Source organism: Rhipicephalus microplus, chromosome X (assembly GCF_043290135.1).
Source record: "Rhipicephalus microplus isolate Deutch F79 chromosome X, USDA_Rmic, whole genome shotgun sequence".
Taxonomy (NCBI): Eukaryota; Metazoa; Arthropoda; class Arachnida; order Ixodida; family Ixodidae; genus Rhipicephalus; species Rhipicephalus microplus.
In genome coordinates, this window is record NC_134710.1 from 420706264 (window position 1) to 420732836 (window position 26573).

The 26573-nt window shown below is 45.3% G+C and overlaps 1 protein-coding gene and 1 long non-coding RNA gene across 2 annotated transcripts in view; one reads left to right on the forward strand and one right to left on the reverse strand.

Annotated features, from left to right (window-relative positions):
• Positions 1-26573, reverse strand: part of LOC119161858 (uncharacterized) — a 159736-nt gene that overhangs the window by 118573 nt on the left and 14590 nt on the right. The gene's annotated exons all lie outside the window — the stretch shown is intronic.
• On the forward strand, positions 1349-11895 carry LOC142776524 (uncharacterized). Its single transcript, XR_012887605.1, has 3 exons — positions 1349-1621; positions 3003-3086; positions 9481-11895. It is a non-coding gene; the product is annotated as an uncharacterized LOC142776524 (long non-coding RNA).

A 26573-nucleotide genomic window follows, 5' to 3' on the forward strand; every position in this document is an offset into this window, starting at 1 on the left:
AAACTTGCCGACACCACCGAGGTTACTACAATGCTCCTCCTATAATAATATCTGCGAGTTGAGAATACTGCAAAAACAAACCAAATGAGGAACAGAGGGTAAAACGGAAGCTTCTTTGCTTTTGACGCGTAAATGAACGAAGTGGAAGCTATTGTGCCTTCGCAAAGGGAATAGAGCATGCGGAGTGTCCAACATCGCAGTATGCAAAAAGAAACTAAGCAAAAAAAAAAAGAAAAAACAGGAGTGTCAGAGGCCAACGGTTTGGGAGGCAGGAAATTGACTCCCGCGTCGATAGTACAAAAACTCGACCACGTCCGTGTGAGGCAGCCAGGCCACAGGGTCGAATGGCTGGAGGGGTGTTGAGTAAAAGGAGAGGCGAGCGATATAAAGAGGATAGCAAAGAGATTGAGTTGCTGTCCATCCCTCCCGCTGAGGTTTTCTTCCCTCTTCTTCCTCGTCACACTTTTTATCCCTCTTTTTGTTAATAATATGAGTTCGTGCCTGCCTTCCTTTTTTTTTGCCCGTCTCGAGCCACTGGTTTACAGGGTCTCTTTTCCAAATTAAAAGATGGCAGCTACCAGTATGCCGTGTCTTTTGGTTGCCATCGCGGTCTCTTTAGTCTTTCTTTCTGTGTTTATCTGCTGAGCCTCTGTTGCACTCTCCACGCCGGCTCGGCTACTTCCGAGCACATCGAAACTTAGCCGGGCGCTTTTCCTGCAAAACACGCACATACTCTCTCTCTAGCAGACTCGTCGTCTTGGCGCTGCCTTCCTCGCCATCCGTTTCTCGCCTCGCTTTCTTCTTCGTCGTTCGTTCGTACGTATTACAGCCGCGGTATGCAGGTGCCCTGGAGATATTTGATTTTCTCCGTCCTCGAGATCACACAAACTCCTGCGAACAGAGATTATTATTATTATTATTATTATTATTATTATTATTATTATTATTATTATTATTATTATTATTATTATTATTATTATCTCCCTCCTGCGTGTTTGCACCGGCGTTCGTCGGATGTCGTCGTCATTTGAAGCATGAGATATCGCCGTCCCTGTCCCTCACGCACCCGTAGAGTAAGCCAAACTCGCCGGGTCCCGCCAAGTCGGATTTCGAGGCCGCGTCAAAGAAAGTCCCCCGTGGTGTGCGCTCACCCGAACATATTCTGGCAGGATTTTGAAATTACCCCCAACTGCACATACTTCCTACCACGCACTTCTCTTTTATTCCGCCTTGTTCTTTTATTTTTACGAACGTGATACTTTTCGCTCTGCCTTCGCCGGCTACACGTAGCGCTTGAGGCTCTGCCCTGCTGTCTCAGAAAATGCAAGCTGTGCCCCCCCCCCCTCCCGCCCCATTTCTCTGCACTAAATGAAGAATAAAGCGACGGCTGACTCTCGTCAGGGAAATCAGCTTAAAAAATAAGCGCCGTGGTGCTTGTCTTTGTTTTCTTTTTGTTTTTTAGTGTTTTTTGTCGCGAGGGCGACAGATGACGTGCCAAGGATGGGGCGGAGCCAAGAAGCGTCATCCGTGGAAGGGACGCATCAGTTTTCTGTGGTGCGACGTGTGCGCGGGTGCGTGCAGCGCGGAGGGCTGTCGTCGTTGACGTGTCGCCTTGCACCGGGTATGTGTCGAAAGCGATGACCGACCCGCGAGCCGCTGTTTAACTCGATTATAGGTGCAACGCGAGCGAGTACCATATATATATATATATATATATATATATATATATATATATATATATATATATATATATATATATATGACGGTACTCGATCGCGTTGCACCTTATTATTTGGGGGGGGGGCTTACTCGTCATTGCGGTTGCCTGTGGCTTTGCGTCTTCTCCGCAATGGCATGATGTCTGAAGACGCACACACAGAAGCACAGAAAAAAAAGGAAAAAAAAACGTAATGTGACGACCACTGCGTTGCCGACGCGCTTATTGCGTTAGGAGAGCTCCTCCTCGGTCGACTCCCGCGTTTCTTTACTTATTATTTATCCCTACGGTAGCGATGGGATGTAGTACAAACGAGCAGCCATAAGTGCCCGAACAGGCTGGGTCGAGGCGGGCTGACGTGCGGCTCGCCGATTCGCATCATCCATTTCAGCTCTGGATAGCATGACGTGTTTGTCGCGCTGGTGGGCCGGTCCGTCAGCGGCCCCCGCATCATCACTCGTTCCCTCTCCTTAGGCGGCTCTTGTTTGCTTTAGGCCTCCGAGCTGCTGCTCCGGTGGGTCAGCAGCTGCGTCGTCTGAGCCACCGAGTCATGTATAGCCGCGCTGCGCTTGCAACAGAGTGGTGCTTATGAATGCCGCCCCTTTATCTCTCCTTACATCCGTCGTCTCGGGTGTGTCGCTGTTTACTCGAGAAAGCTGAAGCGAGGCGTGTGGCCATCTCGTTGAGCGATTGAAGTGTGACGCCTGTCCGGCTAATAGGACGGCGTCGTAAATCTCGTGTCTCGCTGCGTCTGCTTAAGAGAAGGAGAAGAAAATGAAGAAAAAAAAAGAAGGGTGGGACGAGACCGAGGGAGGAAAATAACATTGTTTGTATACAAGCATGGCGTTTCGTCATCACTGTGGTATCTGCGCTTTTTTTTCTTTTGTGTGGAACATCCTTTAGAAGGAGGTACGGTTCGACGAGGCCGAAGGGCGCCACTGTGAATTTGCTTTTCCCCTATTTATTTGAATGTGGGAAGAACATCGTCCTACAAGCATAGATACAACAGCACACGTGCTCAGCATTGAATACTGGGCGCCCCAAAACATTACGTAGATGAATGGTTTCGCAATTCATGCATGATACCCCCCAAAATTAAGAACGCTATACAAGTCAGAATCTCATAGACTGAGTACTGCGAGATGTGACTTACGCTACCTGCCCACAGGTATGTCCCCTGTGATTTATTATTACCTGAATAACTAGAAGGACCGATATTCGTGGTACTACTTTCCACGTATTGCCTCACAACATAGCCACTTTCTCTTGAAAAACTTTTTTACAGATGCCAAAACACAACACGGCTTTTTTCTCATGAGACCAGATGGGCCGACACCTTGCCTCTTGCGGAAGTAGTGCTATGCGGCAGGTATGTGCTAAATAACTCGAGTGTCGTGAAACAGCACTTTCTGATTTGTGTATGCCCCATTTATGTGATTTTCAGCTAAACGTTTTGAAGGCTTGCGTATTAGCTCGGGACATGCTGTTATTCTTGGCAATTTATTCCGCACCGACTCGGTGGCCATTGAACTCGCCTTGACTGTTTTCACACTTCCCTGAACATCAGAAGAGCAGAATATGAACAGCTTGTAGTTCGTGGAATTACACCTGCTACACACCAGTGATGCGAAGACGGAGGGGACAGTGGATCTTCCATTGCCCTTCACATACTACACCGCACTTGACATGATAGCCCAAACTATCGCCTCCTACTCATCTTCGCGTCACTCCCTCACCCTCAATTTTTTTTCTGCTTATACTACGGCTATGCTATGCTTCGCCCTCTCCTATCTCTCGACTTCACCCTCACTTTGCTTTCCCCTACAGTTGCTACACTATAATACATAAGGCAGTGTTTTGCTTGCTCTTTTCTCTCCTTCTTTTCTGAAACGCTACACTCGTCAAGCGGGAGCAAGTTTCTTGCTCCGCGGCCAAGAATCTGCATTTCACTGGTAGATTCGGAGCAAGTTCATGTGTTCCACTGGCAGAAAAAGAGCAACTCCCTCCTTGACGGAGCGCTCCGCGTGCTCCGTCTTCCAGAGACGGATTTCACCGGAACTCTGTAAATGCGATGCCGTCATTTCCGGCACAGTCAGGCAGCGCTGTTGCCTGCAGCTGCCTTGAGTGTTTTGTTTTTTGAGGCTGTGCCCTCTGCACAGGTTTACATTTCTAAAATGGCATTTTTTGATGCTGCTGGACGTGCTACTGCTGGTCTGCTTCTTGCTTTGAGCGACATCAAAAACACTAGCAGCAGCAACGAGGACGAGCCCCACGTGCTTTCCCGCCGTATGCATGGCCGAAGTCTCGACCGAAGATAATCGGCTATGTCGAGGAAGTTTACAGGACTGGTTTAGTGACGTATATGTAAACAACTTCTGGCACGACCTCAAGCGGGGCATCCACGTGGTCCACTCGCAGATCTGGCTTGGCGCAATCCGAATGCTCGCTCAAGGATTTCGGCGGCCGCTCCGGATCTACCAGTAGAATTCACCATCAGTACTCACACTTACATCACTCCTCCTCTTTACCACTACCCTTTCACGCCATCTTTTTGTACTATAAAAGGATATCTGCTATGCTTGATATGTTTCTTTCCATGTCTTATTTTTTGTGTCGCTACTTATTTTTCATCCTTTCATTCGGCGCTTTAAGTTAGCGCACCCCGAACTCTAACGGAACACATTCCAATGCGCTCGAGTGCGATGCCTTCGGAGTGTCGTTGAAAGGGGCTCTGCAACCATTTTGGGCATGGTCTGAAAACGCTGCCGATCGGCATTAGAGGCTTCCGAGAATACGCGAGCCAAATGTTATGTGGAGCACGTGGCCTCTAATTCGCAGTAAATAATCAAAGTGAGCTAAAAATTGTTTTCTTTTCCCTCGACAAATCACGAAATATGCCGAAAATCAAACGTAGATAACACATCTTGAGCCATTGGCTGATTTGAAGATGGCGCGCTCGGTTGTTACAGAAATTTCTGCGAGAGGCTGTTACTTGTACACGCATGCACGTGCAATCACACTGAAAAAGCCGCGTATTTGATGAAAACAAAAAGTGCTTAAGGACACGAGGCGAGCGTGACGTTTTTGTTTGCCCCTCCCGTCCCTTCCTGCTTAGCTTCCAGCACTTTCATCGGGACGAGAGCCGAGAGAATGTGATTGCGTCGTGCGACAAACCTTTGTTACTCCGCTCGTATTGGACGGACACTTAAAAATTTTGTGGCATTGAATTTTTGAGGCAATACGCTTTTCCAGTGAATTATTTCCATGGTTACCCAAAAAAGCATTTCAGGGCCCTTTGAACGTCGATTTGCGCCGACTGCCTTCAAGGACACGAAAGTGTTACATGGACAATATTACGTTGCTTCCACGGCAGGAAAGAGTGGGGAAAGAAAGACAACGCACTTTATAAAAGCGGACAACAGAGATCAGGTCAATCTTCCGGAAGTCGTAGCGCAGGCGTGAGCTCTCATTCAGACTCTCGTGTACCGTCTCAGGGTTGTAGTGTGCTCAGAAATCACGCACCAGAAGTTGCTTTTTAACTATTAGGTTTATAAGAGCGCTCCACCGGCTATAGAACGCAATTGAGCTCTTTTATGTACCCTGCCCGTTGTATTCCTTTTTCTTTATTCTTCTCTCTGTCTTTTTCTTGTTCTTTGACCAGCAAAGCCACACAGTTATATAATTCTCGTAAGATCATGTTCTGCTGGCGTGCCAGGATAGCCAAACGGTAACGCCGATCGCCTTCGAACCGTAGCTATGCGAGTTCAAATACCGCCTAGCAAAGACATTTATTCTGTCTATAGGCTTACACCTGGATCTTCGCGCGTTCACTTCCTCAGCTTGGTGCTCAGCAAATTCTCCTCCTACTTTCCTTCCTCGAATGTTTTGCTGGAAGACGTGATATTATATATCAGGTAGAGGCCGTTCATGAGGGCGATAGTTTTTTGGCGCAACATACGTTTTTCTATTGGTGTACAAGCAGCGCAAAAAGACCGACTAAGGGTGCTATGCAGGATCGGCGTTTCGTGAAACTTGAGATTTTTCCGAGCTTTGGTGACCCCCCCCCCCTTTTTTTTTAATGAACCAACAGCAGGAAAAAGTCAAACTCATTCCACAGAGCGCTGCTTTTTGTTGGTTATGATGAAACAGGCAGAGCGTCAAGGATGGTCGACAAATTTGAGTGATTTTTTTCAAACCAGAGGCACCTTCTTCCATTTGTTTGTCGTTCCACTGAGTGAGGAAATGCACCCATGCAATAATAGTGTCAGAAACTTTCCGTGGTGATTTGTTAAAGGCATTATTGATCGATATGTGGAGTTTAAGGTCCAGTATCACCATATGATTATGAGAGACGCAGCATTGAAAAGCTCCGGAAATTTCCACGACCCGGGGTTCTTAAACATACATTATTTTAAAGGCACAGTGTGTTTAAACATATTTTGAAGCTTTAAATTTTTGCATGAAGACTGTTTTACATTAACCAGCATGGTGATGTCTGAGATTAGTTCCGGCAGAGCGTCTTACAACATTGCAACCACAGCTAAACCTGAGAGCATGTATTAACATCTTCGTCGGCCTGCGCGATTTAGCGTGCTGCTCAGCCAGTGTGTGCCCTCTTCATTTTCATCGTCTACTAGCACCTGAGAACGTTCGCCCGGCTTATTAGCTATTTGGCTTCGCCACGTAATTTCGTGCAGCAAACTCAAAAATCAAGTCGAGATTTTTTGTTTGCTGAAAACAAGCACAGGAATCGTGGCAGGTATCGCAAGTCTGGCTACTGCCTGTGATTCGTAGAAGCTCCATGATGTCTCGTGCGGGACAGTGTGGACAGCTGACTGCGCTCACCAGCAGGCGATGCCAAGTTTATCTGTTGAATTTGGGTAGTTTCTGTTAGCATGGCAAACTGTGAAAGTAAGCGAGTTCGCGTTACGTCCCTGATACATATTCAAGCTGGCCGCAACTGTGAGAGCTACAACGGAAGACCATGTCAGCGTCGATGAGGCGGCACAATAAAGCGAGTCCCAACCAGAGAGCGCCCCCGCGTCGGAAACATAAGCCGGTACGTATGAGATGCATGTCAGTGCTTAATTTCTGTAAGAAACTGATACAAATGATACGTTCAACCATAAATATAATATTCGATAAGGAACAGCAGCAGCGACACACGTTTTTAGGTGTGTACTGGCACAGTCGGCGATACGCGCGGGTGTGGAAACATCAGCTGTTCGTGGATTTCACTGCGCAGAGTGCAGCGTTGTTGATGCAGTCAGTACCGCCCTTCGCAGCACGTAAGCAGCATACGCTGAGTCAGTGTGCTGCCACTGGAAAAAAATCGCGGCCATATCCACAATGTGAATGATCTTTTAGATCTTGCTCGGAGGTGCACCAGCGTTTATTGGCGAGGCCATTTTTGAAGGAAGGATAAAAGAGCTAGCGCATGATGTGTACAGTACGTCGAAGGCAGCGTTGGAGAGCACATTCCGCGATCAGCACTGCACAGGGTTATCCACGTCAAACGGCACGTTAACCACCTGCTCCTTCATGCCAAACTGGCCGCTGCCGTCAAATGCCCAACGCTTATAAATGGCAGACGTGAAGCTATCGGGCGTTCTTCAAGAGGGTTGACTTCAGCTAGGTGAGCGGGCGGAGATGGGATATCGGTACTCGTCGGTAACACTCATTGTAATGCCGTTGTCAGATCGAAAGGAGACGCGGCGCCCGGAAGCACTTTGTACGAGAGTCTCTCATAACTCATCAGCCCATCATCAGCCATATGTCTGTCCCAGCACTACCTCCCTCCCATAGATTCTCCACACAGAAGATTTGCTTTGGATGGACGGCCATCACCGTGACAAGGTGGACACTACTCGGCGCCAGGCGCCGAGCAGACGCAGTCTGCCTCACGATAACCAAACCAGGGGAACCCAACAAAGGGACTACCATTCGGCCTGGTAACTTCAGTCACCGCTCACAAAGTGGACGTACCCTGACAAAGTCGCACGGCAAGAAGCCGTGAATAGGCGAGTGCGCGGGCCATCGAAAACCGACGCCTTATAGGAAGCATTCATGTGCGCGCTTGGCAGAGCCTACATGTGCATGCCGCTCCATCTCCTCCGGCGTGCGCACGAAGGCTCCCTAACGGATAGTTGGTTGAATGTATCCGGTGTGCCCTTTAAATCGGGCGGCGGCTCACGCAGCCTGGCCATAAAGTTAAGTACTATCACTACGTTTTGAAGGATTGAAGTTCACTTGCGCTTTAATTGTAGCAATCATTCATTTAGCCTCCTCCTAGTTAATTGTGCCCATTTAAAATCTATTCAGCCTTCGCTGCCCCTAAACTCCAATGCTTTGAAAAATTCCGTGCCATTATCTCGGACTATAGGATGGAGCCCTTTACAGAACAATATCAAATGTTCTGTAAACGCTGTGGGTGGCGGAGCTCCATCTAGTGCGCATTGTTAGAAATGTACACCGGACAATGGATTACATGTTGGTTGTCCAAACACGCCGCCGAACAAGGCGCCAACATTAGTAGATTGTCGAACATGATCCTAAAAAAGTCACAGCTCTGCCGCAAAGGCAAATCAATGAATGTGACAGCAACTAATTGCAAGGTCACGCGAAGAATGACCAGCAGATCGAACCGTGCCCCGCGTTTCTCACGCACAAATGACCCACAAAACGTACTTACTGGTACAGATGAACGCGAATAAGCGTTTCAGTTGTTATTCGCTGGGTCTGAAAATCGCGCCCTTTTCGCAATCAGAGACTGTGCAACGAGTGCCCTGACCGTTGTGTGCCCGATAACTGCAACATAACTGTTCCTGTGAAAGCCCAAAGTTTACGAGTGTCCCTACCTTGAGATAAGCGAGCGCATGCGAGAGCATCCCCTCTCCACAGGGCAAAGTACGCGTGGGAAATGATGGCACGTGCCGCCGCGTCGTGAAGATCTGGCGACGCACGCTCATTGCGCCATTTCGCTGGTAATGCTGAATGATGCTGAAAGCACGATAGTAGTTCCCCCGAGATGCTCATCGCCAGCGCTAAGTGGTAGATAGAAATACCTTGCTGTTTGAAAATTAAAGGAGGTGTTCCTTCTTGGCTCAGTGACTAACGCCTCACACTCACAATTCAGAGGTTGGAGGGTCGATTGCGCGCAGTCGTTTTTTTTTTCTGGAATATTTTTTTTCCTTGCGTTTTGATATTGTCATGGGGTCGTGACGTTAACAAAGAGAGCACACTTCAGGTAAAGATGAAACTGTTAATTTGGGCCAAACTCGTGACCACGCTAAAGAAAAGTCAGATTACACCAAGACACTGGCACTGATAGCGGCAAACAGAGCGGCGGCCGTGGATCAACTCATAATATAGTGGCGAAGTGTGTCGGCCTTTATGCCCTTCTCATCGAATAATCTAGAATTATTGGTACATGTGACGTATGTCCCAGAGTAATCTAGGATGTTCGCGTAGTGGGTGTAATCTTAACAAAACAATCTACAATAATCGTGGGCCTTCGAGATCCTTCGCAAGACTGTTCTAGTCTCGCCTTCAAGCTTGCCCGTGCTCAACCTGCTGGGGTGTTCTTGGCTGAGGATTGAGTGGTTTTAACTTTCTGTCTTAGAGTCCGATTCTATAGTTTATCTGTTTCTGAGTCTAACCATATCTCCAGTGCTCATGTCGACTACTTCTCCTGGCCAGGCGCGATCCGCCTGGTCAGCGTCCCTGCCTTCTAATGAATTACCGCTAGACTCCTTTTCCCGCAGTGGTATCGACAGCATTCCCGTGGCACTGGTACCTACAAATGGAGGCTTCATCAGACTTACAAACCCTCAGGCGGTTCAAAAGGAACTTAGGACAACTTCAAACCATTTCCAGACCATCACAGATGTGCACCCATTTGGGCGAGGAGGTACCGTGTGTAGGTCACCGGATCAGACCTGCGTGCAGGATCTTCTCAAATGCACCCCTTTGCTGCTACCCCAGTGAGTGCTTTTATTCCGCCTCACCTTGCATTTACCAAAGGCCTTGTACGGGGAGTCGACTCCAAGCTGAGTCCAGCTGAGACCCTAGACAGGCTCTCTGGAGCAGGCGTAATTTCAATTTACTGGTGTAATCACCTAGTCGACAAAGAGAGGGTACCAACCGAATCTGTCATCGCGACATTTGTGGGCACAAAATGCCCGTCAGAGATAAAATTATGGCCACTGATGTTCCGAGTAGAACCCCTCGCTTCTCGTCCGATTCAGTGCAAGAACTGTTGGAGATTCAGCCACAGTGCGGGAGGATGTAAATCTAACATTCGTTGTAGCACCTGCGGAGAGAGCCATCCTTCAAGCAAGTGTACTGCAACAGCGGAAAAGCGTTGTCTCTGTGGGGGCAGTCACTGCGCCGACAAGTCTCACTGTTCCACTCGTTCCCGGGAGGTTCAAATCCTAGAAGTCATCGACCGCCACCGCTGTTCTCGAAGGGAAGCCATTGACATAGTTAGAGACAGGGCTTTTGGATACTGTGGTATTACAGTGCGCTGCACTTCCAGTATGGACTCGAACCTATCGCAGGCCATGGAAACTGCTGTGGAAAAAGCAGTGAGTAAGGCACTAGATAAACTCACATCTAACTTTTCCGACTGTTTTGTGCAAGTTCTTTCAAGTCAGATTGAACAAACGGTACAGACTAGCACAGAGCATGCAGTATTAGACATTACCAGCGATGCCACACAGCTACGCAATGTACGGTATTGGACGAACTTTCTGCATCTGCAGGCAAGGCTAAGCAGTCAGGAACACAGGTGCACTTGGACCGACATTCGTCTTAGCCGAGCACAAGTACTGCTACAGATATGGAACTCGATATACGAACTAATAAACGTACTAGATCCCCTATCTTCACCGATCTCAAGTCCAAATCTAAACGGAATGAATCTGCTAATTCGCGTGAAGATGCTAACAACGGCGCGACATGCGCCTCTGCGGTGCGCTCAACACCATAGGTAAGTTGAGGGCACTACAGTGGAGCTGCTGTTCCACTGTAACAGCCTCAACCGTGGAAGAGCCTCAACCGACTTACATTACTTTTGCAATAATTTTAATCTTGATATTATAATTCTCCAAGAAACTTGGCTCACACCAGATAAAAAATTTCCATCTTGCTGGTTTTCGTTCTTTTCGATTAGATCGCCAATCACGCGGTGGTGGTTTAATGATCCTTGTATCAAGTAAATTATGCCATAGGGCGAAAATTTCTTTCAGAATGTTAGACCTGAATTGTGAAATATTAGCATTAGACTTGTGTCTCCCCGGATACTACCCTTTTTCAATTGTAAATTGTTACTTCCCCTCCGGTGTGCAAAGTACGCGTTATCTTGACAGCGTTTTGGTGGCATGTAGAAAGGAAATCGTACTCACAGGAGACTTTATTTCACATCATTTGTCTTGGGGTAGGTGACTGTGGGAATGGACTATTGGTCACAACCTCTCCTGTCTGAATAAAGGTCATGTAACATTTGTCCGAGGTCAACCTAGCTCAGTATTGGATTGAGCGTTTTGCTCCAATGAATCAAGGTTTTGTCATGGGCTGTTCTGGATTCGGCAACTAACAGCGACCACCTTCCTGTAGTTATTGACATTACTTGTCCAACAATAATTTCAGATCAGCCAAAACGCACATACATCAACCATAGCAAATTTTAAACCTGCCTCTGTTCGGCCTTTTTCAAACTTGGAAATGCCAGTACTAAGGAGATTGCATCTACGATTAGTTCAATGCTGCAAAGATCTAGAAAAAATTCCAAATTTTCTATTCCATCCAATAAACGAACCTCCTCTCGTTGGTGGAATGATGAGTGTAAACGCGATTATAGAAGACGAAAAGCCGCTTGGAAAAAACTTCTTCTTAATCAGAGCCCAACAAACTGGAAGGACTATCAATTCCTTGCTGGCGTATTTAAGCGTACAGTGAACCACGCTAAAGAAGAATACGACAGTAGATATTTTGATTATCTTTCTAAATCTAAAAGTAAGCGTGCTTTGTTCGCTCATCTTCGGACAAGAAAAGTACTACAAGCACCGTTAACGTTGCAGTCATGTGTCTTGACGCCGGAAGAAATGAACACCTCTCTAGAAGACATAGAGCAAAGTTTAGAACACCGCTTCCCTGCTAATTTTTTGGCTATTCAGTCCGTTCTGATAAACTTGCATGAATTTCCAGAAGTTTCCTTAGCTGAATTGAGTCAGACAGTATTATGCTTACCGAGGACGGCTCCCGGACCAGATGGGATTACGAACTCTATGCTGAAATGTTTACTCCAGGAATCGCGTAATCTTTTGCTAGAACTAGTGAATTATTCATTAGGGAACGCATGAATACCTCCAGAATGGAAACTTGCCAAAATTGAATTGTTGCTAAAAAATGAAAATGATGCATACACGTTGGATAACATAAGGCCAATCGCATTTACAGCAAATTCAGTGAAATTGGTTGAGAGAATCATCAATACACGAATTAATGAACTTACTATTATGAGGTCAACTCTTAGTCCTTGTCAAATTGGGTTCAGGGCTGGTTGTTCAATTTGGGATGCCCACGTTGATCTAGAAAGTCGTCTTCAATTAGCTCTCTACATAAAAACTATGCAGCATTAGTTACCTTAGACATCGCTAAAGCATATGATACCGTGAAGCACTGTATTTTGATAGATCGATTAGAATACTTTCTTTTTCCATCATACATAGTAGCGTGAGTTCACAATTTTCTTGTAGACAGAAAATATTGTTTTAAAGATGGGTTTTCATCATCTACTCATACCCAAACGAGGGGGGTACCGCAAGGCTCGGTGCTTTCCCCGGTGCTATTTAATTTACTAATGAGCACCATTCCACGTAAACAGGATATAACAACCTATGTTTATGCAGACGATATCGCATTTTTTGCAATGGCAGATAACATTCAGACCTTATATGAACGGCTGCAGACTTACCTTAACATATTGGAGAGCTGGCTTGATGGCAACAGCTTTTTACTTAATTCGAGTAAATGTGCCCTCCTTGTTTTCCCGCTGCAATACCCTGGGAACAGCTCTCTGTCTTACCATCATGAGGATATACCACAGGTGGAATATGGTAAATACCTTGGAGTAGTTTATCTCACATCGCTTAACTGGCGACCTCATACCGAATATATCGCCGGAAAAGGTGTGCGGGCCATTGACATATTACGTATGCTAAGCAACTACCGCATATGTATGAGAAGAGACACATTGGTAATGATATATCGCATGTACGTTCGTCCTATTTTAGAATTTGGTTGTGTACTTTTCTCTGGAGTTCCAGCTTACAAGTTGCGGCCTCTAATTCTTCTGGAAAGAGAAGCTTTGCGCTTATGCCTTGGCCTTCCCAAAACAGTTGCCAACAATGTGTTGTATCTCGAATCGAAGGTCCCTTCGCCTTCTTGTAGAATTCGCCTTCTGACTGTTCAGACACTCCTAAGAATTTATGAATCACCATCACGACATTCAGAAACAGCCTTTTTTCCACCCCGGAATCATTTTTTGCTGCTAGATGTTCGCGATTTCACACGCCACAAATTATATTTGTGCAAAATTAACTGGAGACTCTAAACGTACGTATATGCGACATCATGCCAAGTCGTGATAATTCAGCCCCGGTGGAAATTCAATTCGACGACATTTTTTCCTAATAATGCCAAATTACTTCCCCATAATATTTTGGATGGTTTACAAAAAGATCACCTGCGCCGTATTACAACGAACGTTATTATTGCTACAGACGCATCGCAATACGATGGAAAGTCAGGGGTTGGTATTTTCGGCCCGATTTTAAATTGGATTTATTTCCTTCGAGTACCCGATTTCATACCCGTTTTTGTAGTTGAGTTTCTGGCAGTAGTGCTCGCCTTACGTAAGTTAGATACAGCAATTACATCAGCTGTCATAATAACAGATTCTCTATCTCCCTGTGCGGCACTTTCTGTTGGTGCTGATAATCACGTAACAAAGGCGTTCCGTCCACTAGTACCTGCGCATTTGAGAAAAGTACGATTAGTTAGGGTGCCTGGACATAAAACTTTGTTTCTAAATGAAATAGCCGATTCCTTAGATAAGTCGTCAAAGAGCGAACCAATTCTACCGCTCTGTCCATCATTCGCTTATGTGGCTGCTGCTCGATTCCGCAGACGTGCGCTTATTCAAGTTTTTAAAGGTTCAGCACTAACAAACTCTACAGAATATCGCCATTTATTATATCCCTGGCGAAGAGACTTTTGCGGCACTCGAAAATAAGAAGTAGCCACCACAAGGCTGCGTTGCCGGGTACCAAATCTAAATTTCTATAAACAAAGGTCTGCTCAGGCACCTTCGCCACTGTGTTCATTCTGTGATGGACTGGAAACAATAGACGATTTCGTTTTGATCTGCAGGTGGTTTAACACATTACGAAAAACCTTATTAGAAATACCTTTACGTGGTATTGGTATGGACTTATCTCTGCCTGTCATTTTGTCTTTTGGAGCTTCCATTTCAGGTTTCTGTAGCGACAGTATGCGCGGCCGTCCGGGACTATATTGATGAAACTAATAGGTTGACTAATTAACCTGTTTCATTATCCTAACTTGTCCACATAATTATATACGTATAAAATCAGATTATTGCTCTATTTTAAAAATAAATTCGTTTATGTAAATAGTTGTATGCATTACATTAAGCACCACACTTTCCTAGGCTATCGGTAATCTTTCTGTTAAACCTCCATCATTCCAAATTTGAACAGTAAATTTTAAAACCACTCGATTCTTGGCCAATCCCCCACAGTGGGTATGCGCCACTAACAATAGGAGAACAACAACAACAAACAACACCCTTCTAGAACAGCGAGGTGCAGCTTGCGCTGAGCATTACAGACGGTCTTGAAACAAAAGTGTAAATAAAAAACGCACGTGGCAAGATATATATATATATATATATATATATATATATATATATATATATATATATATATATATATATATATATATATATATATATATATATATATATATATATATATATACGTATACATATAGGGTAAATGACGTCCACGTCGAAGTCAGCGGCAAAATCTGAATAAAATACATACGAGTGCTATACTTCGTCACGGTGGTGACATGTGCTCGAAACTGCGCTGCAGGTGCAGTGTTGGATAGCTTAGTTTGTATGTAGCAGGTATGTTTTCAATAGCTTCGCATTCTGGCCAGTACCACAGTTATGGTGTCTTAAAATTCAAGTGACAGATTAGCTACGTTAGAAGCATGCGACTGTCGTGTAAAGAGCCCGAATTTGATGCTGCGTACTAATACATGTGTGCCCATGTTTTCACCATAAGTTCGCATGAACGCACTGCGTCCAGATGTGGAAAGAAGAGGATGCAAACAAAACAAGACGTTACTCAACATTCTTGCTGGGATATTATTTTGCAGTCCCACATCTTTTATTTCTGGGCAATGTGAATAAAAAATCATTACCTTCATTTCAATATACTGATACGTAGCGCGTCTGGACAAATCAATCTCAGCACTACTGTCTTGAAGCGCCCCATTCAGCGCCGTATAGATTATATGTACTTTTCTTCTTTTGCTGTTACTATCGCCGCAATGCCTCATATGTGTTTATTGTAACCCTTTTTTTTTGTACTCATTGTACCCACTCCTGCCTAAGGTCTGAATATCAGACTGGCAGTACTGTAATAAATTAATAATAAATAATAAATCAATATTACCACGTTACTTTCGTCAAGTTTTGATATCACCCCGTTGCCCTACGTTCAGCGCAAACTGCACCTACGATGTTCGAAAAGCTTCGAGGGTGTAGTATATTGTTTTGTTAAGCTTACGCCCACTTCGAGAACATTTCAGATTATTCTGGAACCTACGACGCCACTAGCGATAACGCTAGAACATTCGATGGCAAGTGTATAAATGCCGACACGCTTCGCCGCTTGTCAGTTGATCGACTGCCGACGCTCCGTTCGCCGCTATCAGTGCAAGACTTTCCGTTTGCCCTGCACAAGTTCGCCCAAATAAACAGCGTATCATTAGACCTGCAGTATGCTTCATTCCTCAACGTCACGACTGTGACAGTATGCAGCAGAACACTGTTAAACAGGCCGAGCTTCTGACCAAGAAATGATGTGTGGGGTTTAACGTCCCAAAACCACTATATGATTATGAGAGACGCCGTAGTGGAGGGCTCCGGAAATTTAGACCACCTGGGGTTCTTTAACGTGCACCCAAATCTGAGCACACGGGCCTACAACATTTCCGCCTTCATCGGAAATGCAGCCGCCGCAGCCGGGATTCGAACCCGCGCCCTGCAGGTCAGCAGCCGAGTGCCTTAGCCACTAGACCACCGCGGCGGGGCTCTGACCAAGAAAGCTATAGGGACATGCACACTTTCGGTGCCACCGGTACATTCCCTTACAATATGTGTATTAAGAAATGTTTACTGTTACCAAATCTCTCACACACGTGATAATCGAAATCGTAAAATCTTTTATTTAGATGAAGCGCTGCTAAACGGACCCCTTGAACTACAATTTCGCTTCATGTGATGGCATTAACCAGTGATCGGATGTTACGGTAGCGATTAAATGTTGTCTGGATCATCGTATGAGTGCTTGTTGCATCGATGCTTTCCCGATTCTGGATTTCGGTAAAAAATATTACCCGAGCCGGAATCAAAATAAATTGCCCGTGTTACACAGTAATTCTTGTTGCCGATCACGACTGCTCTGATAAATATTTTTAAAGGCATGATCCCGAGCTCTCGTGGCAACAAACACATCGTTGCCTAATGTGTTCCAGATTGAGAAAACAGTGATGAACGATGTCTTCCTAAGCACTTGCGATCCTCGCGTTCCATTGAGATTCATTGTGAACGTCGCGGAAGTGAGCCAGCAGAGTAAGCTGATCACGGCTGCGGTGATCTTGTGTTCACCAACTAACTACGCGCTGTTATGGCTTATAAAAAATTTTAAAGCCTTGATTAAGTATTTCTTTTTGTGAAGGCGACTTGTGGGGGCGGTGAGGGCCCCCTTATGTGCGCAAACAGTAGGAACTGCATAGCTGTTGAGTTGCCCACACTTGATATTCAATCCCAGAGACTGCATGAGAGCCGGGCTTCGTACATAGTCGCAGCCACTGAAATGTCTGGAACACAACACACTTTAATCCCATAGGTTGAAAGTCTTTTTTTTTATTGCAGCCACTCATTTTGCAGCCATCTTCTGATCACGAAAAAACTCGTGAAAAGCGACCTCATCGCTACCTAAAGCGTGGCAGTAGTCATAATCCACGTAGTAATTTGGCATCATGAGTACAATTCAACCCCGCAAAAACACAAGTGAATGAAAGATGGCCAAAATCTCACATCAGGAGAACAGAAAGGTGCAATGGCGATAAATTTTTACCAACTGGCTGAATCGACGCTTCGCTAGGCAGATAATTGTAGGAGAAACTAGGCCCTATTTCGAAGCTAACAGCTTGAGTGGTGCCAGCGGACCAGGTCGACGCCGTAGCTGATGTCACTGCACCACTTGTCTCCCTATCCCACGCTCATTCTCTGCGCTTCCGCGTGCCGGAGTGCATTCCGTCAGTCTAAGATTGCTTGCTTAGAGCGCTGTTGTTTAATATGAAATTGCAAAAAAAAAAAAAAACGTCATAGGCATGCTGTAAGAGGTCACAGATACCGAATTCGCAATAAATTCATAAATGCAACACCGCTTCAGCGTCTCTTCAAACACCATTAGCCCCGAGAACGAACACTGGCGTCGCGTCAGTCACGGTGATGTGACATCATGGCACGGACTCGCCTGCTCCACCGGCGCTTGTCGACTCCTTTTGCGCCTTCCGTGTACACGTTCTTTAGCGATACGTTGGTGACTATTCCTCAATTTTGTTACGCAAATTTCTCAGCGTACAATGTGCAAGGTTTCACAACTACAGACTGTTTTTAAGTTGAGAAGTTTCTATAAATTAGCTTAGGAGAGGCAGACTTCCGTCCAAATGGAAGATTTATTGTGAACATGGGGATTCAAGAGAAGACGTTCGTTGTTTTTATCGCGTACACCACAAAATGGGTGCTAAGAAAAAATATGATAAGTGGTACCACCGTTATTACAACTAGGGATAGTCTCCGGGAAACATTTCTGTGCCGAAGTATGAGAAATGAAATTGGGACATTTTCAACTGACTAAATACATGCGCTTTACTGTGCAAGTTACGCCTGCATCTGCGACTGATTCAAATGATTTGACAGAACTACGCTTTTTCCAGCAAGAGACATTACATAAATATGACTGTCATAAGCACTCACGTAACATATAAGAACTCACGTAACACATAACAAACAAGCAAAATAATACTGCTGCATACGCAACAATTTCAAAAATATTGAGATATTTCCGTTCTCTGATACCATACGTACAGGTTTATTCTTAACAGTTGTCAGGGATTGTGTAGTCCCATACTTTGACTTGCATGAAATGTTGGAGTGTTCTATACCGCGGCGTCACAAATGCTAATAGGAGCTTCACGTGAGCGCCGCTGATAGCAACGATTACAGCACAAACGTCAGAAAGTCGCAACGTACTCTTTCTATGGCGCACTCACGGACGTGGCCCAAGCGGTGGTGTAAAAAGGTAATGGCTCGCCTGGCCTGTCCCCTACCCCCCAAAGTTTGTTCTCCATGCAGAGAAAAAAATAACCATTTCAAATAGGTGCCCTCCTCCAACGACGAAAAAAAAATTCAACTTATAGGCTTCTCGACTCACGCGATAACTAAACAACCTTCACCTCGATTAGGCGGTGACTTGTCTCGCACGTCATGTCCACCAAGAGGTAATTCATTTTAAGGAAATTTATTGTATGAGGTGGCTATCTAAACTGGTAGTTCGGAGCACGACTACATCGTTGCTACGATGCTGCACGAAGACAGAATCTAACCGCAATATGAATTTCCGCGTCAAACCTCAACCGCACTTGACCCCAATAATTTCGGTCAATTAAAGCTTCAAAGTTATTTCGAGAAAAACAAACCCAGACAACGTGTTGAGAGAACAAGTACATGAGAAAAACATTGGCCCTGTATCTGCATGTAGTGTGCAAATGTCGTCGAAAGACGATAGTCTCGCGTGTGGAGAGAGTGAACACGACATTTATTCTATGTTCTGCGCAAGAAAATCGGTGGATGGTATTCTGGAGGCGCTGCGTTAGAGTGCCTCGAGCGTGCAGCGGAGGCGATCGAGTGCATCAAGTCACGTCACACGTGAGACAGAAACGCAATCTCGCAGTTTTTTTAGAAAACAAAGCGCGTGACTTTGAGACGAGTGTGCGCACCCATCTCATAGGCGATAAGGTGAAGAACGCAAGGCGATGGGTAGGTGCCACCACCATCTCGTTTTAGCAAAGCGTTGGAAACATACGTTATTCCGTGCAAGCGTTGCATGGTCAGCGCACCATGATAAACGCTACGGTCCTTAAAATTACTTATATATGCCTTTTCTAGTAAAAGGCTTACATAAAAAATATATACGTGTTGTTAAGGTGTCCCTGACATGCGCAATAATTGCTTTTTAATTGACAATTGCGCAAGCATGAAGGCTCGATCTTGAGCAACATAGGTGGGCGCTGCGGATAGGGTCGGCCGTTTCAAGTACCCGATGCCATTAAGAGTGGACAAACAGACAAATGTACAGCCAGCCAGCCAGCCAGCCAGCCAGCCAGACAGACAGACAGACAGACAGACAGACAGACAGACAGACAGACAGACAGACAGACAGATCAAAATTTTTCCGTCGAAGGTCCCCAAGAAAGACTATCGTCTTTAAAACACACAGCAGCGGTCGCGGCATTTTAGGGTGAGCACCTTCCGGTATATGTTGCGATACTCGATACTCGGTACAAATTATTCTAGGGGAGGAGAAGACCTGATATCCCCTAAAGAAATCACCCACGCACCTCCCAATCTTATAAGGTTAATATGGTGTCTTTATTCCTTCTCAACATCACTTGGTTATGCGTCAATAAGTTTGCTGTATTCAAACAGAAGCATGTTCTTGATTCGCACATCCGTCGGAATGCGACTATCGTCCTCACGAATGGAATCCATCATCATGGTTAGCAGCGCGACAGAGACATTTTCAGTCATCTCACAATCCTATACGACCTAGCGCAAGATTGTACAGTAGCAACAGTAAGCTTTTTATTGTTTTACCTGAAACACCACTGAATATGTTTTTTTTTTCATTCATCTGCAGCTTGAGACAAGCAAAAAGTGAACGCAAACATTGGAAGAGCGCACGAAGCGAGCGCATCATTATGTAGGCGCACCGCGGCTCGGATCGAAGAGTCCGTGCCGTGACGTAACCCGCCAGGCGGCACTACTTATACTTCTCAGGGCTAATAATCGCACGACACGAGAACTTGCTGAGGCTTTCCATATCAACATGTGGACATCTATGTGCGTTAGTTATCCTTCTTCGGCCATATCGGAAAAGGAAGTGATACTATTGAAGAAACGAGGATAACCTGTTGGAGGGGGTGGGGTTGGAGGAGGTGTGTTCTAGTTCTCGTTCTTGCCTGTGGCCTTGCCCGCGATGCTCGTTCGTGGGATATAATTGAGCGTCTAGTTTAAAGATATACTTTCTGTTCCAAAAAAAAGCTTACAGTTGTGAGTGATCACTTGTAGTGTTTACTCTCTTGTCTTCTGTTCCTTACGCTGCTTTTGCGCCAATATAAATTAATACCAGCAAGCTCACCTTTCAGTTTCACTACACTTTTTTCCCTCCTCTAGTGAAATTCTCTGCGGATAAATTGCTTGAGACCAACCACATCTCTATAGTTTTCCCGAAGAAAGCTTTAGCAATCGCAACAAGTTTAAAAGTAATGGTAGTACCAGTTAGCAAAGCTACAAAAGCTTGTTCCCTGTGAAGCACAATACAACTGTTAAAGTTATGAAACATGCTGGTGGGATGCCTGACAACGCTTGACTGTGACGAAAGTACAAGTATGCGCATTAAATACTTTTGAGTAGATCATCCTCATGGTCGATCGCAGGTGTTCATCTCTTATCCTCGCATTGAGAGCTGGCTTGCTTATTAGAGAAAGAAACAGAATGAAGCCATTTGTGTGCGGGCCAGGCCACATGCGGCCTTCGTATCACGTGGTTATGAGTCCCCGGCGCCAAACTGAAAGAAATATAAATTGTGTATTTCCACTTCACTGATCATAGTCCTATCTACCCCTGCAAGCGCTACGTGTAGTTGGCATTGGTAACTGGATAGCAAAAAACAAAACAAAAAAACACGCAGTTAGTGTCTATACCAACGCTCAGTGATTAACATTGTCAATACGCGAAAACATCGACGCAAGATGGGCGGTAGTGAGTGCCGACGTTGTTGAAACCTTTCAAAACAATTGTACTCTCGCCTTTTGTACGATTCTCAGCCTCAGCGAACTATGAGATTATGTACTTTATTTCGATGTATAAAGATACGTCGACGAGATTTCCGCCCTGACGCATGCCCGAAGCGACTTCTTTTGCTTTCCCCCTCCAAGCGCACCAATCCTACTCAAGGTGAATGCAGCACGCGGGGTGTTTTCATGGAGCGAACAGCGCAAGCAATCTCGCCACCCAGGCGTGCGCAGGAGCCAGATGAACTCGTGAGATGATGAAAGCATTTATCCGAAGACGAGCACCCGCTCTTGTGCAGTACTCTATTTCCTGTGATTTTGCACCAGCACAGTCTTAGCAGTGCGGTGCACACACACACATATATATAAGCAAATAGCATCTTTTCACGCACGGGCGAAAGATAAAGGAAGCTGAAATATCGAGGGACAACCAACAAAGGAAAGCGACAACAGGAGAGAAAAGAGAGCACCGTCTTTATATTCTCTCCGTTTTCGTTTGGTCGGGAACCAATGTTACGATAATCCGATTAAGGAAGACGCTTCCAGCTCGACCCCACCGCCACCTCGCGACATTTTCTGTCTCCCCCTTTGCTATCTGTCGAGCAATCTCTATATAGAAGCCGGCAGATCCGCACTGTTGATGATGATGACGATGATCCGCCCCGCGGGAAAGGAGGACCGTCCTGCTTTGCCGTTCCTACGAATCCCGGATGTCCCTTTTGTCTCCGTTCTGAGCTCCCTTTGTGCATGATGAGACAGACGTGGTGCACTGTGGTGGAGCGCAGCTGCTTGCTTTGTCTCCCATTTCTCGCAGAACACCTGTCGCCGATGAGGAAGAAGCCGCGCTCGGAGATTCTCAAACTTCCCGCCCACGCCTCAGGTGATAATTCATTATGGTGTCAGCGAAAGCTCTACGCCTTTGTTTCAACTTGCTTCCTTCTCTAAATAAGCCCTTCAGTGTATGTATGTATGTATGTATGTATGTATGTATGTATGTATGTATGTATGTATGTATGTATGTATGTATGTATGTATGTATGTATGTATGTATGTATGTATGTATGTATGTATGTATGTATGTATGTCATGATGATCGAGAATCACTTTTGAAGTGGCTATACTCAATGAATAAAAAAGGTTTGCCTTCAGCTGTCTTGGCTAAATGCAAATAAGAATGCACTAGAGAGATCTCACTCAGAGGTAGGATGACTGTCTCAATCAGCATTTGACCACGGTTGTTAGGGGAACTACTCTTACAGTATTTCTTAACGTGAAGCCCTAATTCTTTATGAAACGTGGAAATTGACAATTGGCATCCATACAAAACAGTTTCAAAAGGCATCACAGAAATATTTATTACGTCATGATGACGCCACATAGCGGCAAAATTGGTGACGTAATTACACAATATCGTTGCTTTCTCACAAGTGTGTGGATGTCCGAATGCCCTCAACAACGCGCGAGCTGCTTAAAGAATCGGAGGGGGGTGGAGAATAAACACAATAAAGTGAGCAAAAAAGAGCATCAATTTCTCTTTCGAGTCACCTTAAGTAAGTGTATAATCGACCGTGCAACTTTTATTTCTTCATGGCATGGGTATCGCGTATGAAGTTATGGATGGTAATGCATCCCAATGCGTTTCTTTCCGTACACTACCCTGTGAAAATGTTCTTGGCCTCATCCGTGATTAGTAAGAGATAGCATAAAAGTGAAGAAAATACGGGTAGTTTAACGCGGAAAGAGCCCGTTGGTTTTCTTTTGCTGAGGTAGAAGACAAGCTATTAAAACTATAAAAAAGGACAGCTTCACGATTGATGTCACCAACGTAGAAATATTCTTTAGTTATACGTCACAGACGAACAATCAGTCAAGTAGCCTTCGGAAGTCACTAACGCACTTTTGTGACGTTTTATAGTTGCGATGCGCATGAAGTTGATTTCAATGTCTAGTTCACGGGGAAAGTTTTCCTCATAGAAGCTGCAGTTTGTGGAGGTCAAGTTCTACATTTTCAGAAAAAAAAAAGCCAGCCCAGAAGGTATCGATAGGACATGCGACAAGAGATGCTTCATGCTACCAGCCGTTTTAATCGACAACATAAAGCCCAAAAAAGAACGTGCATAAAAAAAGCACCCAAACCAGAAGGCGTAATAACTACATAGCACTGCACGCACCTATTTTTTGGTAAAAATTATTATTGCTGAGGCGCCGCAAAGACTGCAGCTTGTGATGGTGGGAGGTCAGTTCACTAACTTCGGATAAAAACTTCGATGGCCTTTGAGCGTCACCTTGAAGGCAAAAATGCTATCGTGTTATTGGGCCCTGTGCGCATGGTCTTACAACGCTGCAAAAAAGGAACCGTTTGTGCGTGTAATATTTAGCGTTTCAGACTATCATAGAATGCCTACTGCAAGACAGTTGCGAAGTTTGCATCACCCACTCGTTGCGCAATTCACAAACTTTGGTCCCTGTTCCAGTGCTATAAATTTTCCACGCAATAATACAAACGTTAAAGGGACTGCTCCCATGGCATGGCATACTTCTCGGATTTTTTAACGAAGCAGTTTGAAGCACTAGCATTGCTCTCTAATTGAGGCGTTGCTTGCCCCGCACGAGGCCTGGATTTGATTCTCACTCGCACCGAACATTATCAGTTGCTTATATATTTGCATCTGAATTTTTCGCTCACAACCAATGAAGCCGACACTGCTATTTTTACGAAACTAACTCTTCAATGTGTCTCCTTTATAAAAGAACCAGTCGACCTATAGAAAATCACAGCATATCCACGGACTAATGATGATGATCGAGGCGAAGCGTGCGTTCGTGCATCCATCCATCCGTCCACCCATCAGTCGATTTGTCCGTCCGTGCGTTTGTCCGTCTGTCTGTCTGTATGTGCGTCCGTCTAGTGAACACTCCAAGTACTACCATCTCGCATCTTTTCATCATATATTGTTTACATACAAGTACCGCCATCTAACGGACATTCCAAGAACTACATTTCCCTGTGGCACATACTTGAGAGAGTTGGTTACTGCAGAGGACGATCGGGTGATGCCTTAATTAGCTCCTGTTCATCATATATTGATTATGTACAGATAGCGCCATCTAGCGGACATTCCAAGAAACTTCTTTTTATAATATATTGATTACATAAAAGTACCGCCACCTAGCTTACATTCCAAGAACTAAACCACCCTGTGGCGCACACACGAGTCAAGTGGTTGCTACAGAGGACGATCGGGTGACGCCTTAAGGAGCTTCGTCCTTGAAACAGTTGCGGTTGTCGTCCATGACATTCACGTTCTAACTGCCAATCTTAAGAAGCAATGTCTGTGAGGGACCACATTGGACTCGTATGCTAAATGGACCACCACGTTATTTAGATTTTGTTTCATCACGAATGTAATGCAAATAGTCGAGGAATCTATCATGTTTTCCCAGAGCGAGCACGAATCTATTGTTACCGCCATTACTCTGAACCATTGATGTGTTTCAAAGCCACTCAGCAGTTCTACGGGTGGTTTTCGACTAGACTCCTGTTAGTGAGTGCTACGGGCCTCAATTTTTCCCGTGAAGAGGTTATGAGCTTTGGCGAGTGCTTCACGCGCTCTCTACAACACGCCAATAAGGCCCGTTTGTCTTGCTTGCAGTGACGAATTTACCGGCCTTCTTGGGGGCTTTCCTAGTCAGCTGCGCATGGTGCGCTTGGGCTTGTGAGTCCGTTGCGGGAAGCAGATCGAATGACCCTCACCTCTCTTTTTCCTCTTCTCCAATCTTATCCTTCCTATATCTTTTATTCCCCAATCCCCATTTTTCTGCCGACCTGTGGAGGTGGCACTTTTTTCTTTTCTCTTATTGTAACCACACACACACACACACACACACACACACACACACACACACACACACACACACACACACACACACACACACACACACACACACACACACACACATATATATATATATATATATATATATATATATATATATATATATATATATATATATATATATATATTTATATATATATATATGTTTGTGCTAGAAATTAACATTCACTGGGCTTGGCCAAAGAGTGGCGAACGGAGGCTTTCTTTTTTTGAGCGAGAAACCGGCAAACTAACATACTGCGGTTACGGAAAAATAAGTTATTATTAACTCTAAAGAAAAAATGATAACAATACGTAAAAGCATAATGAAGTAGACGGAAAGGCAAAAATTGCGTGCATTCATGGTCGAAGGCACATATTCGGCGTAACGCTTCAAATTTTCGGCCTTTGAGAATGAGTGCTCCAGTAAGACACCATAAAGTCTTGGCCTCAATATTACAATCGGACAGCAGAGTAACAAGCGAACCAATTAAACCAGTTTGCGAAAAGTAGCAAAACATGCTAACAGTGCCTCGAGAAACTTTGCCATTGTGTACGCAATGTTCCTGAAGTCAAAAGGCGTTTATAAGCCGGCCTTCTGCTGGATAGCGTTTTCTTAAGCCGGCTAAGCATTTTTCAACGGAGTGCCTAAAAGAAAGAGAGAAAAAGTATTCGGCGTGTGTAGTTTCTGCTTGCCAATATATCACATTTGTGCGGTGCTTGAACCACAGAAGAAAGGCCCGACGGCTACGCGGTGTCTCCTCACCATCTTTGCCTCGCGTGCTGGCGCATCGTCGACCGCCAGCGGTCGGGAGTCCCAAGCGGCGACGCACGCGTTCGGTTTCACTTCGGCGAGCACGTGTTGGGGCGGCCTCAGCGGTTAGGGGCCGATCTCATTTTCCGGCAGCTGGGCGCAGCTGCAGCTTTCCCGGCATCAGAGATCGTCCCCGGGGAGATGGAAGAACGGCATGGCCACCGCCCGCTCGTACCCTTACACCATCCTCACTTCCGACACTGCGCTAACTGGAAGAAAGCGAACACTTGGCTGATAGACACCGGAACGGGAAGAAGAGAGGGATGGCAAGGGGATATCCTGATTTTTCCTAGCACCCCTAGGGAACATCGCAGCCTCAGAAAGTGAGACGCATAGGCGTGGAGGGGAGCGCAGGTTGTTCTCACACACCGGCCAAACACACGTGTATTGAACGAATGAAACAACATTACAGACAGCAGTCCCTTACGGGAGCAAAAAGGTTTAGCTCAGAGTTTTACTAAGGTGCGAGCGTTCCATGAGCCATTTTCTGGATGTGTTCAAGTGTTGTAGTCAAGAGTTCGACGAAAGTGTTGCCATCTTGAACTGCTGACATTGTGGTTTTGTAACTGCATCCGTTAAAAGAACGATATTACAGTTACAACTGAACGTGTATTACAACTCTACGTGTATGGGGGCACTTGGCATTTTGTGACACTCAATAAGACTTCGTGACCTAGGAAACTGAGAATCCTAAATTTAAAGTTCAAGA